Raw genomic sequence first — 14,195 nt, forward strand, 5'->3', positions numbered from 1 at the left:
GCTGGGTAATTTTTTTATTTTTTGTAGAGTTGGAGTCTCCCTATGTAGCCCCTGCTGGTCTCAAACTCCTGGGCTCAAGCGACCCTCCCACCTTTGCCTCCCAAAGTGCTGGAATTACAGGCCTGAGCTACAGTGCCCGGCCAAGGTGACCTGGAATTTTAGCATAAGTGACTCCATTTTGGTTTGATCTGCTAAGGCCTAGTGAAGGAGCTCAGTCTAAATCGATGGGCTCCTATAAATTTAATTTAACAACCGCAAGTTTCTTTATAGCTTAGAGTAATTTTTTTCTACTTTGACTTCCGTGGGGAGGGAAGGCAAATTGTTACTGCTGTCTACATCAGGAGGTGGCAAACTTCTTTTTGTAGAAATTCAGATTGTAAACATTTTAGACTTTCTGAATCGCATACTCTTTGTTCATTCATTTGTTACAAGCCTTAAAAATACATAAAAAGCATTCCTAGCTCCCAGGCAGGCCTGTTTTTGGCTTGAAGATGGTATTTTGCTAAACTTTACTCTAGATAATACATCCATTGGAGATAGTAAAGTTTCTTTTCTTTTTTTTTTTGTTGAGATGGAGTCTCACTCACTCCAGCCCAGGCTGGAGTGCTGTGGCTGGATCTCGGCTCACTGCAACCTCTACCTCCAGGGTTCAAGCGATTCTCCTACCTCAGCCTCCTGAGCAGCTGGGATTATAGGCACGTGCCATGACACTGGGCTAATTTTTGTATTTTTAGTGGAGACAGGGTTTTGCCATGTTGGCCTCAGACATGGAGTCTCAGACTCGTGACCTCAAGTGATCTGCCACCTCAGCCTCCCAAGGTACTGGGATTTAAGTGTGAGCCACCGCATCTGGCCGAGTAAAGTTACTTTCTACCATTCCAAGAAAGGCTATTTTCTTGAGAAAGACTGGATAAATAATTTAGAAATTGGTTTGTGAATCATTTTTCTCCTACCTGAATGAAGAGGGAGTGCTAGTGGCAAGCTAGGTGTAGCTACGTAGACTTATGAAAATAATTAACATACTTTCAGAAGAAGGGAGAATTAGGGGAAGTCACATGATTTCTTATTTGTGTTATACATTTGCTTAATGCATTTTTCTTTTGGGAATTTATGAGTTAGATATGAAGTATACCTTTGGCAAACAGATTTTAAAAATTCAATGAAAAGAAGCAAAATCTATCCCATGATTTAAGACTCCAAAAGTGTTTAAGAAAATTAGAAAACAAGCTCTAGTTTAAATTTCGAAAAATCCCAATGTGAGTATAAAGTTTTCTTAGGAGTTCAGAAATGTAAAAGGTTTATACAAAAGATGAAAGAAAGAGTATCTTTCCCAAAACCTACGTGAACAGTGTTTGAAAAGCTAAAACCAAGAACAAACTGAAACTTAAATCCTCCTCCTTAAAAGGAAGTGTGTTTTTAGAAGTAATGGTGGGATTGAGTGCAGTTAATTATCAGGATTGGGTTAGGACTGGCTGCATAATTTTTGGAATCCAGTGCAAAACAAAAATTTGAGTCCCCTTGTTAAACAAAAAGTATTGATAATCAAGATGGCGACGGCAGAACATTGTATGGAGCCTTCTGAGCAAGAGCTCAGTTTACATGCTCATGAAGAAGCTGTAAACCAAAAATAAATTCCAAGGCCCCCCAACCATCTGAATGCACTTCCTCCTAAGCCAGGGCACTCTAAAATTCAACCTGAAAGACTGGTTCAGGCCATGACACGGAGTGAGGGTTAGACATGCCTCATTATACCTCTCTGTCATTAATATCAACACAGATCTTAAGTCTGATAAGAAACAATTAGAATCTATTCTCTCTGAAGCCTGCTACCTGGAGGCTTCATCTGCCTGATAAAACTTTTGGTTTCCACCACTGCCTCCGAGATGTACCGTCTTCCTGGACAGAACCAATGTACAGCTCAAATGTATTTGACTGATGTCTCATGCCTCCCTGAAATGTATAAAACCAAGCTGTGCCCTGACCACCTTGGGCACATGTTCTTAGGACCTCCTGAGGAAGGACTGTGTCACAGGACATGGTCACTCATATTTGGCTCAGGATAAATCTCTTCAAATATTTTACAGAGTTTGACTCTTTTTGTTGACAGAGGCCCTCGGCTGGGGACTCAAGAATACCCAAAACCTGCCTCAACCCAGCCATCTCCACTTCCTTTGAGGTTCTAGAAGGAGGTTTGAAAGATACAACAGCATGTAAGATACCCTAGCAAGTACCCCTTTACTTTCAAGTGGGTTCCTGTAACTGCCTCTTTAGGGATCCTGGATAAGCTATGCTGCAGCACAAAATTTTGGCTCAGGACGTAAGTAGAGTCTTTCTGCCACGCAGAATTGAGGATTCCTGAAGGTTTAGAGAAATAGAGGAGAGAAAAAAGAGCAAATGTCTCTGCCTAGAAGGCACCTGCTGTCCCAGGAGAAGTAAAAAGGACAAGTGTACTTTAGTGACCTCTCCCCATAGCAGAAGTGTGCCATTCACTATTTTAGAATCTCATCAGATTAGCAGCGCCTATTCTAGGACAGGGGCAAAGATGGAGATTGGAAAAGAAAGACTTTCTCCTGTTCCTTCTTCACCCTATGGTGAGGGAAGGGCTTTTAAAACTACATTTGAATTACATTTGAATTTAAAAAAAATAAACAGGATGAGCAGTATTCTCTGCTGTTTTGAGGCAGTTAGCATAAATGCTAAGAGATAACAATGAGCAAGGAAAATCACCATTTATTTTCCTTCATCTTTTTTGTAAAGCAATAGTTAGTAATCTGCAGTTTTATCAAAGAAAAAAAAGAAACTCAATAAATGAGTATATAAGAATAGGCCAGGCCGGGTGCGGTGGCTCAAGCCTGTAATCCCAGCACTTTGGGAGGCCGAGACGGGCAGATCACGAGGTCAGGAGATCGAGACCATCCTGGCTAACATGGTGAAACCCCGTCTCTACTAAAAAATACAAAAAACTAGCCAGGCGAGGTGGCGGGCGCCTGTAGTCCCAGCTACTCGGGAGGCTGAGGCAGGAGAATGGCGTAGACCCGGGAGGCGGAGCTTGCAGTGAGCTGAGATCCGGCCACTGCACTCCAGCCTGGGCAACAGAGCGAGACTCTGTCTCCAAAAAAAAAAAAAAAAAGAATAGGCCAGATGTGGTGGCTCACACCTGTAATCCCAGCACTTTGGGAGGCCAAGGCAGGCAGGTCACTTGAGGTAGGGAGTTCAAGACCAGCCTGGCCAACATGGTGAAACTCGGTCTCTACTAAAAATACAAAAATTAGCTGGGCATGGTGGCGGGTGCTTGTAATCCAAGCTACTCAGGAGGCTGAGGCAGGAGAATCGCTTAAACCCAGGAGGTGGAAGTTGTAGTGAGCCGAGATGGAGCCGCTGTACTCCAGCCTGGGTGACAGAGCAAGATGCCCATCGTCTCAAAAAAATAAAAAAAAGAGTATGTAAGATTATCAAATAACAATGCAGATGTTTGAAAAATGAATTTAAGTGTCTGGAACTAGACAAAACACAGCCCTACACCAGAGGCGTCTGAACCAAAGCAACTCCATCTTGAATAGGGCTGGGTAAAATAAGGCTGAGACCTACTGGACTTCATTCCAGGTTAGGCACTCTAAGTCACAGGATGAGATAGGAGGCCAGCACAAGATATAGGTCACAAAGACCTTGCTGATAAAACAACATGTGATAAAGGAGCGGGCTAAAACTCACCAAAACCAAGATGGAGATGAGAATGACCTCTGGTGGTCCTCATGACTCATTATAAGCTAATTATAATGCATTAGCATGCTAAAAGACACACCCACCAGCGCCATAACAGTTCACAAATGCCATGGCAAAGTGAAGAAATTACTCTATATGGTCTAAAAAAGGGAGGAGCCCTCAGCTCTGGGAATTGCCCACCCCTTTCCTGGAAAACTCACCCCTTGTTTAGCATATAATCAAGAAATACTAAAAGTATAATTAGTCAAGCAGCCTACACTGTTGCTCTGTCTATGGAGTAGCCATTCTTTTATTCCTTTACTTAACAAACTTGCTTTCACTGTACTGTGTTGACTCGCCCCAAATTCTTTCTCACATGAGGTCTAAGAACCCTCTCTTGGGGTCTGGATCAGGGACCCCTTTCTGGTAACACCTAGAATACTAAAGAGATAGGTATATGTGCTCTGGGTTGCCATAATTATTCTGAGAAGTTATAGGACACATAAAGAGAAACCAAAAGACTGAGGGGGAGAAACTCAAAAAAATTTTTTTTGAGATGGAGTTTCACTGTGTGGCCCATGATGGAGTGCAGTGGCACGATCTCAGCTTACTACAACCTCCACCTCCCAGGTTCAAATGATTCTCCTGCCTCAGCCTCCCAAGTAGCTGGGACTACAGGCATGCACCACTACACCCAGTTAATTTTTGTATTTTTAATACAGATAGGTTTTCACTATGTTGGCCAGGATGGTCTCAATCTCTTGACCTCGTGATCTGCCCACCTTGGCCTCCCAAAGTACTGGGATTATGGACGTGAGCCACTGCTCCCAGCCCTCAAAAAGTTTTAAAAAGAGGAAAAAGCATAATCAAAATTGGAATTAGTAAACTTGGAATTGACTGCTGGTAAATTGTGAACAAACACCACTGTACAAGCACTTTGCAAGGACTTATGTAAGATGAGATGATAATAGAAGCCACCCTATGTGTTCTGTGAGCAAACCCTTTCAATTGAGACTCTTTTTAAAAAAAAAAAAAAAGTTGGGGTGGTGGGGAGGCACAGTTATGGTGGTAAATCAATGAGTAACAGAAATAATTCCAGCAAAATGATGAGCAAAACTTATCATATTGTCCTTGGAGACAGGATGAAGAAACGTGATAGGTGACTCAGCAGTTTGAACAATCCAAGCAGGGTGAATGAATTAATACATCAGGGACAACTTGACCAAGAGTCACTGTGACATCTCACAAAGCTCTGCCTCATCACTGTCCTGTTTGGCAACATTATCAGTAATTTATATGCTGGCACAGAGGCATGCTTATCAGGTTTAAAGATTACCCAAAGCTAGGAGGGATAGTTAACATAATGGCTTCACTAAAGAGTCACAATTACCTCCACAGGCTGGAATCTCAGTCTCAAATGTCAACAGGTTGACATTTTGACTAGAATAAACGTAAAGGATATTTTTAGATTAAAACAAGTTTTTTTGTTTTTTGTTTTTGTTTTTTTTGTTTTTTATTTTTTAGTGACCAGGCTTGGTTGCAACTCATACAACAAACAAAAAAAGTAAAGTTTCTTTTTTTTTTTTTTTTTTTTTTGAGACGGAGTCTCACTCTGTCGCCCAGCCTGGAGTACAGTGGCCGGATCTCAGCTCACTGCAAGCTCCGCCTCCTGGGTTTATGCCATTCTCCTGCCTCAGCCTCCCGAGTAGCTGGGACTACAGGCGCCTGCCACCTCGCCCGGCTAGTTTTTTTTTTTGTATTTTTTTTAGTAGAGACAGGGTTTCACCATATTAGCCAGGATGGTCTCGATCTCCTGACCTCGTGATCCACCTGTCTCAGCCTCCCAAAGTGCTGGGATTACAGGCTTGAGCCATCGCACCCGGCAAAAAGTAAAGTTTCTTTTTGAAACGAAGATGAAGTATAGGATGGAAAAAATTATGGTTTTGATTGATTATGCATTAAAATGAACCAGCTCTACAATGCAGCTGTTGAAAAAGTTAATACTGCTTTGGACAAATCATTAAAAACAATAGTAGTCATTTATTGAGAGGGAATTGTGAGCACTGGCTCTGGAGCTAGACTGGCTGGGTGACACTGGACAAATTCTTTCATCTCTTTGTGACCACATTCCTCCATTTTTAAAATCAGGGTGATATGGTTTGGCTGTGTCCCCACCCAAATCTCATCTTGAATTCCCATGTCTCATGGGAGGGACCCAGTGGGAGGTGATTGAATCATGGGGGCAGGTCTTTCCTGTGCTCTTCTCATGATAGTGAATGGGTCTCACGAGATCTGACGGTATTATAAGGGGGTGTTTCCCTGCGCGAGCTCTCTTTTCTTGCCTGCCACCATGTGAGACATGCCTTTCACCTTCCACCATGATTATGAGGCCTCCCCAGCCATGTAGAACTGTAAGTCCGACAAACCTCTTTCTTTTGTAAATTGCCCATCCTCGGGTATGTCTTTATCAGCAGCATGAAAACAGACCAATATACAGGGTGGTAAGAATAATACCTACTTAATAGGGTTCTTTTGAATAACTCAATGAGATAATACATATAAAAATTTAGAACAGTGCTCAATAAATGTTAGCTATTATTGTTCTGTTGCAGACACTTCACACACATTTGCATGTGTATGTATGTGGCTTTTTATTTAATTACAGGTATTCATTGCAAAGTAATACACATATTAAAACAATACTAAAAGATACACACTGAAAAATTATGCCTTAATTATCAGTCCTTCTACTGAGAGATTAAATTAAAATGCACCTTTCATTTTTATATACAAATGGGTACACAGACTGCACAACACTCTGCACATTTCCTCTCCACATGTTGTGTATCTTGGAGATACTTCCCTATCAGTATATGTAGATCTATTCCATTCTTTGGTTTTGTTTTGTTTCCCTCTGAAGACATGGGGTTTCACTATGTTGTCCAGGCTGGTCTCCAATTCCTGGGCACAGGTGATCCTCCTGCCTCAACCTTCCAAGTAGCTGGCACTACAGGTGTATACCACCACACCTAGCCTATTCCATTTTTTTTGTTGTTGTTTTTTGAGACAGAGTCTTGCTCTGTCACCCAGGCTGGAGTGCAGTGGCACGATCTCAGCTCACTGCAAGCTCTGCCTCCCGGGTTCACACCATTCTCCTGCCTCAGCCTCCCGAGTAGCTGTGACTACAGGCACCCACCACCATGCCCGGCTAATTTTTTTTTTTTTTTTTTTTGTATTTTTTAGTAGAGACGGAGTTTCACTGTGTTAGCCAGGATGGTCTTGATCTCCTGACCTCATGATCCGCCTGCCTTGGCCTTCCAAAGTGCTGGGATTACAGGCGTGAGCCACCACACCTGGTTCCATTTTTTCCTTTTTTTTTATACTTTGAGTTCTAAGGTACATGTGCACAATGTGCAGGTTTGTTACATATGTATAGTGTGCTGCACCCATTAACTTGTCGTTTACATTAGGTGTATCTCCTAATGCTATCCCTCCTCCCTCCCCCTACCCTTTTTTTTTTAAGTTGCATAGTATTCCACTGTGTAGATGTGCCACAATTTATTTACCAGATCCCCAAACCACAGTTGTTTAAGTTCGTATTCAGTCTTTTTTTCCCACAAACAATGCTGCTACGAACTTCCTTGTAGCTCAGATACTGGAGTCAGATTGTCTGGGTTAAAATACCTGTGCTGTCACTTATTAACGTGAGCATGAGTAAATGTCTGAGCTTTACCAACCTTGACTTCCTAAAGTGTGACATAGGGATAATAATAGTGCCAAACTCATAGGGTTCTTGTAAGGATCAAATGGAGAGTACCTTGCTTGATGCTCCTACATAGTAAACTCTCAATGAATATAAAATACTTCCATTTTTAACTTTCCAACTTTACATACATTTGAGTTTGTAGGTTGAATTCTTAGAATTGCAGATTCAAGGGTGTTCGTTTAAAACTGGCAGATAATATTAAATTGTCCTTTGTGTTGGATCATGTTTTCCTCTCTAGATACACACTCTATCTGTCCTGATCCTACTCTGTATTCCAGGAGGCTATAAACCTCTAGCAGCCAGTGTCCGTTCAGGACTTCTGTGAGAGATGGGAGGGCAGAAGGAAGGAGCCCCAGGCCTTTGTTTGGCACTGGCTATATTCCCTTACCAGAAGCCAGCTTCCATTAAGCAGCTCCTCCCCAGTGGCTACTAAGTCCACAATGTTCCTTTTCAAAAAAAATATTTATCTTTAATAAGCCAGGGTCTCTCTCAGTTGTCCAGGCTGGAGTGCAGTGGTGCAATCACAGCTCACTGTAGCCTTGACCTCCTGGGCTCAAGTGATCCTCCTGCCTCAGCCTCCAGGGTATTTGGGACCACAGGCGTCTGCCACTACATCCAGCTAAATTTTTAAAATATTATTTGTGGAGACAGAGTCTCCCTGTTTCCCAGGCTGGTCTCAAACTCCTGGACTCAAGTAATCCTCTTCTTTGGCCTGCTGAAGTGTTGAGATTACAGGCATGAGCCACCGAACCTTGTCCCCACCATGTTTCAAGAAAAGCTCTTTCCCTTTGCCCTGTCAGTCAGATCGGGTAGAAGCTATTTCCTGCAGTTGCTTGTCCCTGGATCTTTCACCAGCCCTTGCAAGTTCCCCTAACCCTGAGCACATCTCTATAAATAAGTCTTTTGCTAAACTTCCTTCAGCTACCCTTTCAACATGCCATCTCACTGGCACACTATCCAATTCACACTCTCACCGATTCACTATGAGAATATTTGTTTTCCCACACTCTTGCTGATATCAGCATGTCAAATTTTTTTTGGTATTTAGATTTTATATAAGATTTTATACAAAAGACTCCTTTAATTTTTTTTCTGGGCACCAGTGCCATTATTTATCTTTTATCACTGGTAGTGTTTCATTTTAAACTTCAGTTTCTTCAAGGCCTTTGCATAAGTATAGATACTTATTATTTCCTCAATATTGTATTAGTTCAATTAAAAATATCAGAAAATTCAACCAAAATAATATGAAGAACTATTGCAGACATTAAAAACTTTACCCCAGGCTGGGCTCGGTGGCTCACGCCTGTAATCCCAGCACTTTGGGAGGCTGAGGTGGGCAGATCATGAGGTCAGGAGAATGAGACCATCCTGGCTAACACAGTGAAACCCCATCTCTACTAAAAATACAAAAAATTAGCAGGGCACAGTGGCGGGTGCCTGTAATCCCAGCTACTTGGGAGGCTGAGGCAGGAGAATGGTGTGAACCCGAGAGGCGGAGTTTGCAGTGAGCCGAGATTGCAGCCCTGTACGCCAGCCTGGGCAATACAGCCAGACTCTGTCTCAAAAAAAAAATTTTTTAAAAACTTTACCCCAATAAAATTTTTTAGGTATGATGATGACTTGCGGCAGTGTTTTTATCCTGTAAAATCATTACAAGTAAAATGGTATGATATATTAGATTTACTTCATAATTCTCCAGAAAAATAGACAATAGAGTGTGGGGAATACATGGAAGAAGACTGGGAAAGTGTAGGTAATTGTTGAAAGTAGGTGATGGATATGGGTGTATCATTATATCCACTCTTTCCCATTCTGTACCCATTCATTATCTCCATCCTTTTATGCTAAAAGTCCCAAAATAAAGAAATAAACCAACAAACAAAACCAATAGCAACAATAAACAAAGAAATAAAAAGACAACTAAAAATCCAAGTTGAGGAGAAGTATAGCCAGTGAGATCCCCAGGCGAGGCAGTTGCTCCAGCACTGCCCAGCCAGGATCAAGGTGACCATCACCTTCAACAACCACAGGAAGCCACAGCTCTCCAAGTTCCACCAGCTCTACAGTGAAAACACACAACAGCAAATCATCAGGGAGACTTTCCACTTGGTATCTAAGAGAGATGAAAATGTTTGTAAATTTCTAGAAGGAGGATTATTAATTGGAGGATATGACAACAAACTGATTTCTAGACCTCACGTAATATCATATTTTGTCTTCTGTGTGGGTTCTTCAGAAAATGGATTTGGTATTTTAGATCTAATTTGAGTACTTATGGAAACATCAGGCAAGTGTTTTTGAAAATGTGAACTGGATTTCATTTTCCATGTGGCTCACATTATTCTTGTACAAATGATATTGGGAGAATGGTACTAGAGACTGCATTAGTCTGTTTTCACACTGCTATAAAGACATACCTGAGACTGGGTAATTTATAAAGAAAAGACATTGAATTGACTCACAGTTTCATATGGCTGAGGAGGCCTTGGGAAACTTACAATCATGATGGAAGGGGAAGCAGGCACGTCTTACATGGTGGCAGGAGAGAGCCAAGAGCAAAGGGGGAAGAGATCCTTATAAAACCACTAGACCTCATGAGAACTCACTCACTATCATGAGAACAGCATGGGGGAACTTCTCCGATGATCCAATCACCTCCTTCCCTTGACATGTGGGGATTACAGGTCCCTCCCTCGACCTGTGGGGATTATAATTTGAGATGAAATTTGGGTGGGAACACAGAGTCAAACCAGATCAGAGACCAACAAGAATGAGATTGTTACACAAATCAATGTGCAAAATAAGTTGAAAAAAACAGAGGTTGGCTTTGCAGGAACCTAACAGCCCATGCTGTATCAGCTATGTAGAATATAAATCTTCCCAAGATTCCAAGAAACGTTAACACTGGTGACATCAGTATAAAAGTGCCAAACCTGCCCTCTTTTAGACAAAAAATTTAAAAGACTATTTTCAGTAAAATCCAGGGGAAAAGGTCATCCAAGTTTACCTTGTAGTTGTTCACCAAAAATAAAGGAGAGTCTTAACTTTTGCCCTTGGATTTAAGTCAAGGTACTGTACAGAAGTTGTATAAAATCAGTATGTGAAGTTCAATGTACCTTTTCTTGTTCAGTGATTTTTAAAGAAATCAAATAGTTCCAGTGTGATTTGTTTTCTTTTCTAAACTTTGTTTCTATGCCCACCAAAGGCATTCCCTATATATTGGCTACTATGATATTTTGAAAAGTGTTTGTGATCTTTCTTTATGTATCACCCGAAACATTGGTATTTTGTATTGATTACAAGTGTAGCATTCCTTAATTCTTTCTGCTATTTGTCACAATTGTCACTTAAAGAACCAAGTGTATATTGTGTGAAAATACTATGACTTTGTTCTTTTTTTTTTTTTTTTTTTTTTTTGAGACAGAGTCTCACTCTGTCACTCAGGCTGGAGTGTCATGATGCGATCTCAGCTCAAGGCAACCACTACCTCCTGAGTTCAAGAGATTCTCATGCCTCAGCCTCCCAGATAGAGGAACCTGTAATCCCCCCATGTTAAGGGAAGGAGGTGATTGGATCATGGGGGAGGTTCCCTCATGCTGTTCTCATGATAGTGAGTGAGTTCTCATGAGATCTGATGGTTTCATAATCAGAATTACAGGCATGCACCAACACGTCCAGCTAATTTTTGTATTTTTGTAGAGACACGGTTTCATCAAGTTGGCCAGTCTGGTCTCGAACTCCTGACCTCAAATGATCCACCTACCTGGACCTCCTAAATTGCAAGGATTACAGGCATGAGCCACCACACCTAGCCATGACTTTTTTTCTTAGTTTAAATAAACTCCAATAAAAAAATTCAAGTTAAACAGTTTTTATAGGTCTAACACAATATTATCTGCAGTCCATTAGGTTAGGTATGGCTGTGAATATTTAATCATAACTTTTCAGTTGCAATTTTGTGTTCACATTGTATTTGGATATCTCTCAATATTTTTAAAAGAAAATTTTCAACCATATATGGCAGGTCCACAGATTTGCCACATCCTCTTTGTTTTGAAAGTTTTCAAATATATATGAAAATGGAAAGAATATTATTATGAAAGCCTGTATACTCTCTGCCTAGATTCAACAACTGTCATCATCTTGACACATTTGTTCAACACTCTGTATATCATTTTTTTAAAACTAAACCATTTGAAAGTCATTATGACGCTTTTGCTTCTTCTAGTTCCTCTCCCTCCTCCTGAGTTTTCAGTTTTGTTTTCTGACATCCTATACGTGGGTTCTTTTTTCTATCAACCTTACATAGCCTTCTTACAAAAGGAGGAAAGTTCTCCTAATTTTATGTTCATCTCCAGCTACCACCATCTGTCTCTCTCTTTTTTACAGCCCACTTTCTCAAAGGAGAGTCCACACTGCTGTTTCCACTTCCGCCCTCTCAGTGGGTCTCGCTGGACTGTGCTGTGCCCTCCACACTTCACTTCGGCACCATCTGGGGCCTCACAACTGGGAAACTCAACAGAGGCCAGGCTCCTCTTTTTGGCATATTTCATACTGTTGAGCTCCATCTTGAAATCCGTTCCTCCTGCCAGGGCATCGTTCACTTCTGACTCACCTGCTTTTCTAGCTGTCCCTGCTCAGGACCCTTCGGCAACTCTCCCTTCTGTTTGCCTCTTGAATCTGAGCATTCTAAATGGCCCCATCTCCATCCTTAGTCTCAAATCAAGAGCTAAACCATTTTGTCCCTTATTACCGGAATTTCATGCATCTGTAAGAAGATGGAGAGAAACTCTTTATGTGAGAGAACCCATGAGGATGTCTGCTTCATGAACTGCTTCCTTTTGATCCTCCAGTTATGGGTCTTCCGGCTTTTGCAGTTTTAATAAAATCATACCCAGAGGCTATTCAGAGGAAGCAATGTAGGTAAAAGGCAAAAATGATCTTGCTTGTTAGTGACCTAGAGAAAATATTTGATGGAGAAAGAAGCAGAATGTTGTCTTTTTTTTTTTTTTTTGAGATGGAGTCTCTCTCTGTCGCCAGGCTGGAGTGCAGTGGTGCAATCTTGACTCACAGCAACCTCCACCTCCCAGGTTCAAGCGATTCTCCTGCCTCAGCCTCCCAAGTAGCTGGGATTACAGGCACGTGCCACCACGCGCAGCTAATTTTTGTATTTTTAGTAGAGACGAGGTTTCACCATGTTGGCCAGGGTGGTCTCAATCTCTTGACCTCGTGATTCGCCCACATCAGCCTTCCAAAGTGCTGGGATTACAGGCATGAGCCACTACGCCCAGCCTGTTGTCTGTCTTTATTATGAAGTTGTAGGATGTTATTTATCCGTGATAAAGTCCTATCTCCCCCATTTCTACAGCTGATTTAAAGTTGACTATTAGAAACCCTATTCACAGGTCAAATACAGACAACACACATTGATTTCTAGCCAAAATGCTTCACAGAGCTAATTAGTCTGTTTTGCTTGCTTGAAAGATCTGTATCTAATTTTTTAAGCATCAAAAGAGAGAAGCATATTCAACTCCTTGTAATACCCAAATGGCAGGTGAATGTTCCTTTCAGGGAACATGTTGCTATTGAGAAAACAACATCTGTATTAAGAATTAAGCCTGGGATGAGCATCTGTGGACTTTGAGACTAAGAGAGAAGAAGAATCAGTAGGCAATGGCTTTTGTTGTTGCTTCTTTTGTTTTTTTTAGACAGAGTCTTGCTCTGTTGCCTAGGCTGGAGTGCAGTGGTACGATCTCAGCTCACTGCAATCTCTGCCTCCATGGTTCAAGTGATTCTCCTACCTCAGCCTCCTGAGTAACTGGGATTACAGGCACACACCACACCACCATGCTCAGCTAATTTTGTATTTTTAGTAGAGACGGCGTTTCTCCATGTTGGTCAGGCTGGTCTCGAACTCCTGACCTCAAGTGATCCACCTGCCTTGGCCTCCCAGAGAGCTGGGATCACAGGTGTGACCCACTGCACCTGTCCTATTGTTGTCTCTAAATGGAGTAAGAAAATTGGATACTTAAATCAATAAAATGCAGAAAATTAATTAGCTTGTCAGATGAACATTCATAAGCTTTTTCTTTCTTTCTTTCCTTCCTTCCTTCCTGCCTGCCTCCCTTCTTTCTTTGTCTTTTCTTTTCTTTCTTCCTTTTTTTGGGACAGGATCTCACTCTGTCACCCAGGCTGGAGTGTTGTAGTGACACAATCATGGAGTCTTGAACTCCCAGCCTTTAACTGCAGCCTTGAACTTCCAGGCTCAAGCAATCCTCCCACCTCAGCGTCTGGAGTAGCTGGGACTACAGATGTGTGCTTCCATACATGGCTAATTTAAAAAAAACACTTATTGTAGAGATGGGGGTCTTGCTATGTTGTCCAGGCTGCTTTTGAACTTCTGGCCTCAAGTAATCCTCACGCCTCAGCCTCCCAAAGTGCTGATATTACAGATGTGAGCCACTGAGCCAGGTCATATAACCTACTCTTAATCTAATTTAGTTTAGATACTAAACTAATTACTGATCCTTTATGCCTGCTTTATCATAAAATGACAGCTCAGTTGTAACAACTTATGCTGATTTTATTATCAGAAGTCTAGTACAGATGAAATATAAATGAAATCTAGAGTTTAGTTAATAGTATCATGTCAATGTTAGGTTTCCTATTTTGGTAGCTGTACCATAGGAATGTAAAAATGTTAACATTGGGGGAAACTGAGCGA

General features: G+C 41.5%; 1 pseudogene; it reads left to right on the forward strand.

Moving 5' to 3' along the window:
* Positions 1-1,547: 1,547 nt before the first annotated feature.
* Positions 1,548-10,431, forward strand: LOC105482636 (AP-3 complex subunit sigma-1 pseudogene; annotated as a pseudogene).
* The last annotated feature ends 3,764 nt before the right edge of the window (positions 10,432-14,195 follow it).

Source organism: Macaca nemestrina, chromosome 5 (assembly GCF_043159975.1).
Source record: "Macaca nemestrina isolate mMacNem1 chromosome 5, mMacNem.hap1, whole genome shotgun sequence".
NCBI lineage: Eukaryota > Metazoa > Chordata > Mammalia > Primates > Cercopithecidae > Macaca > Macaca nemestrina.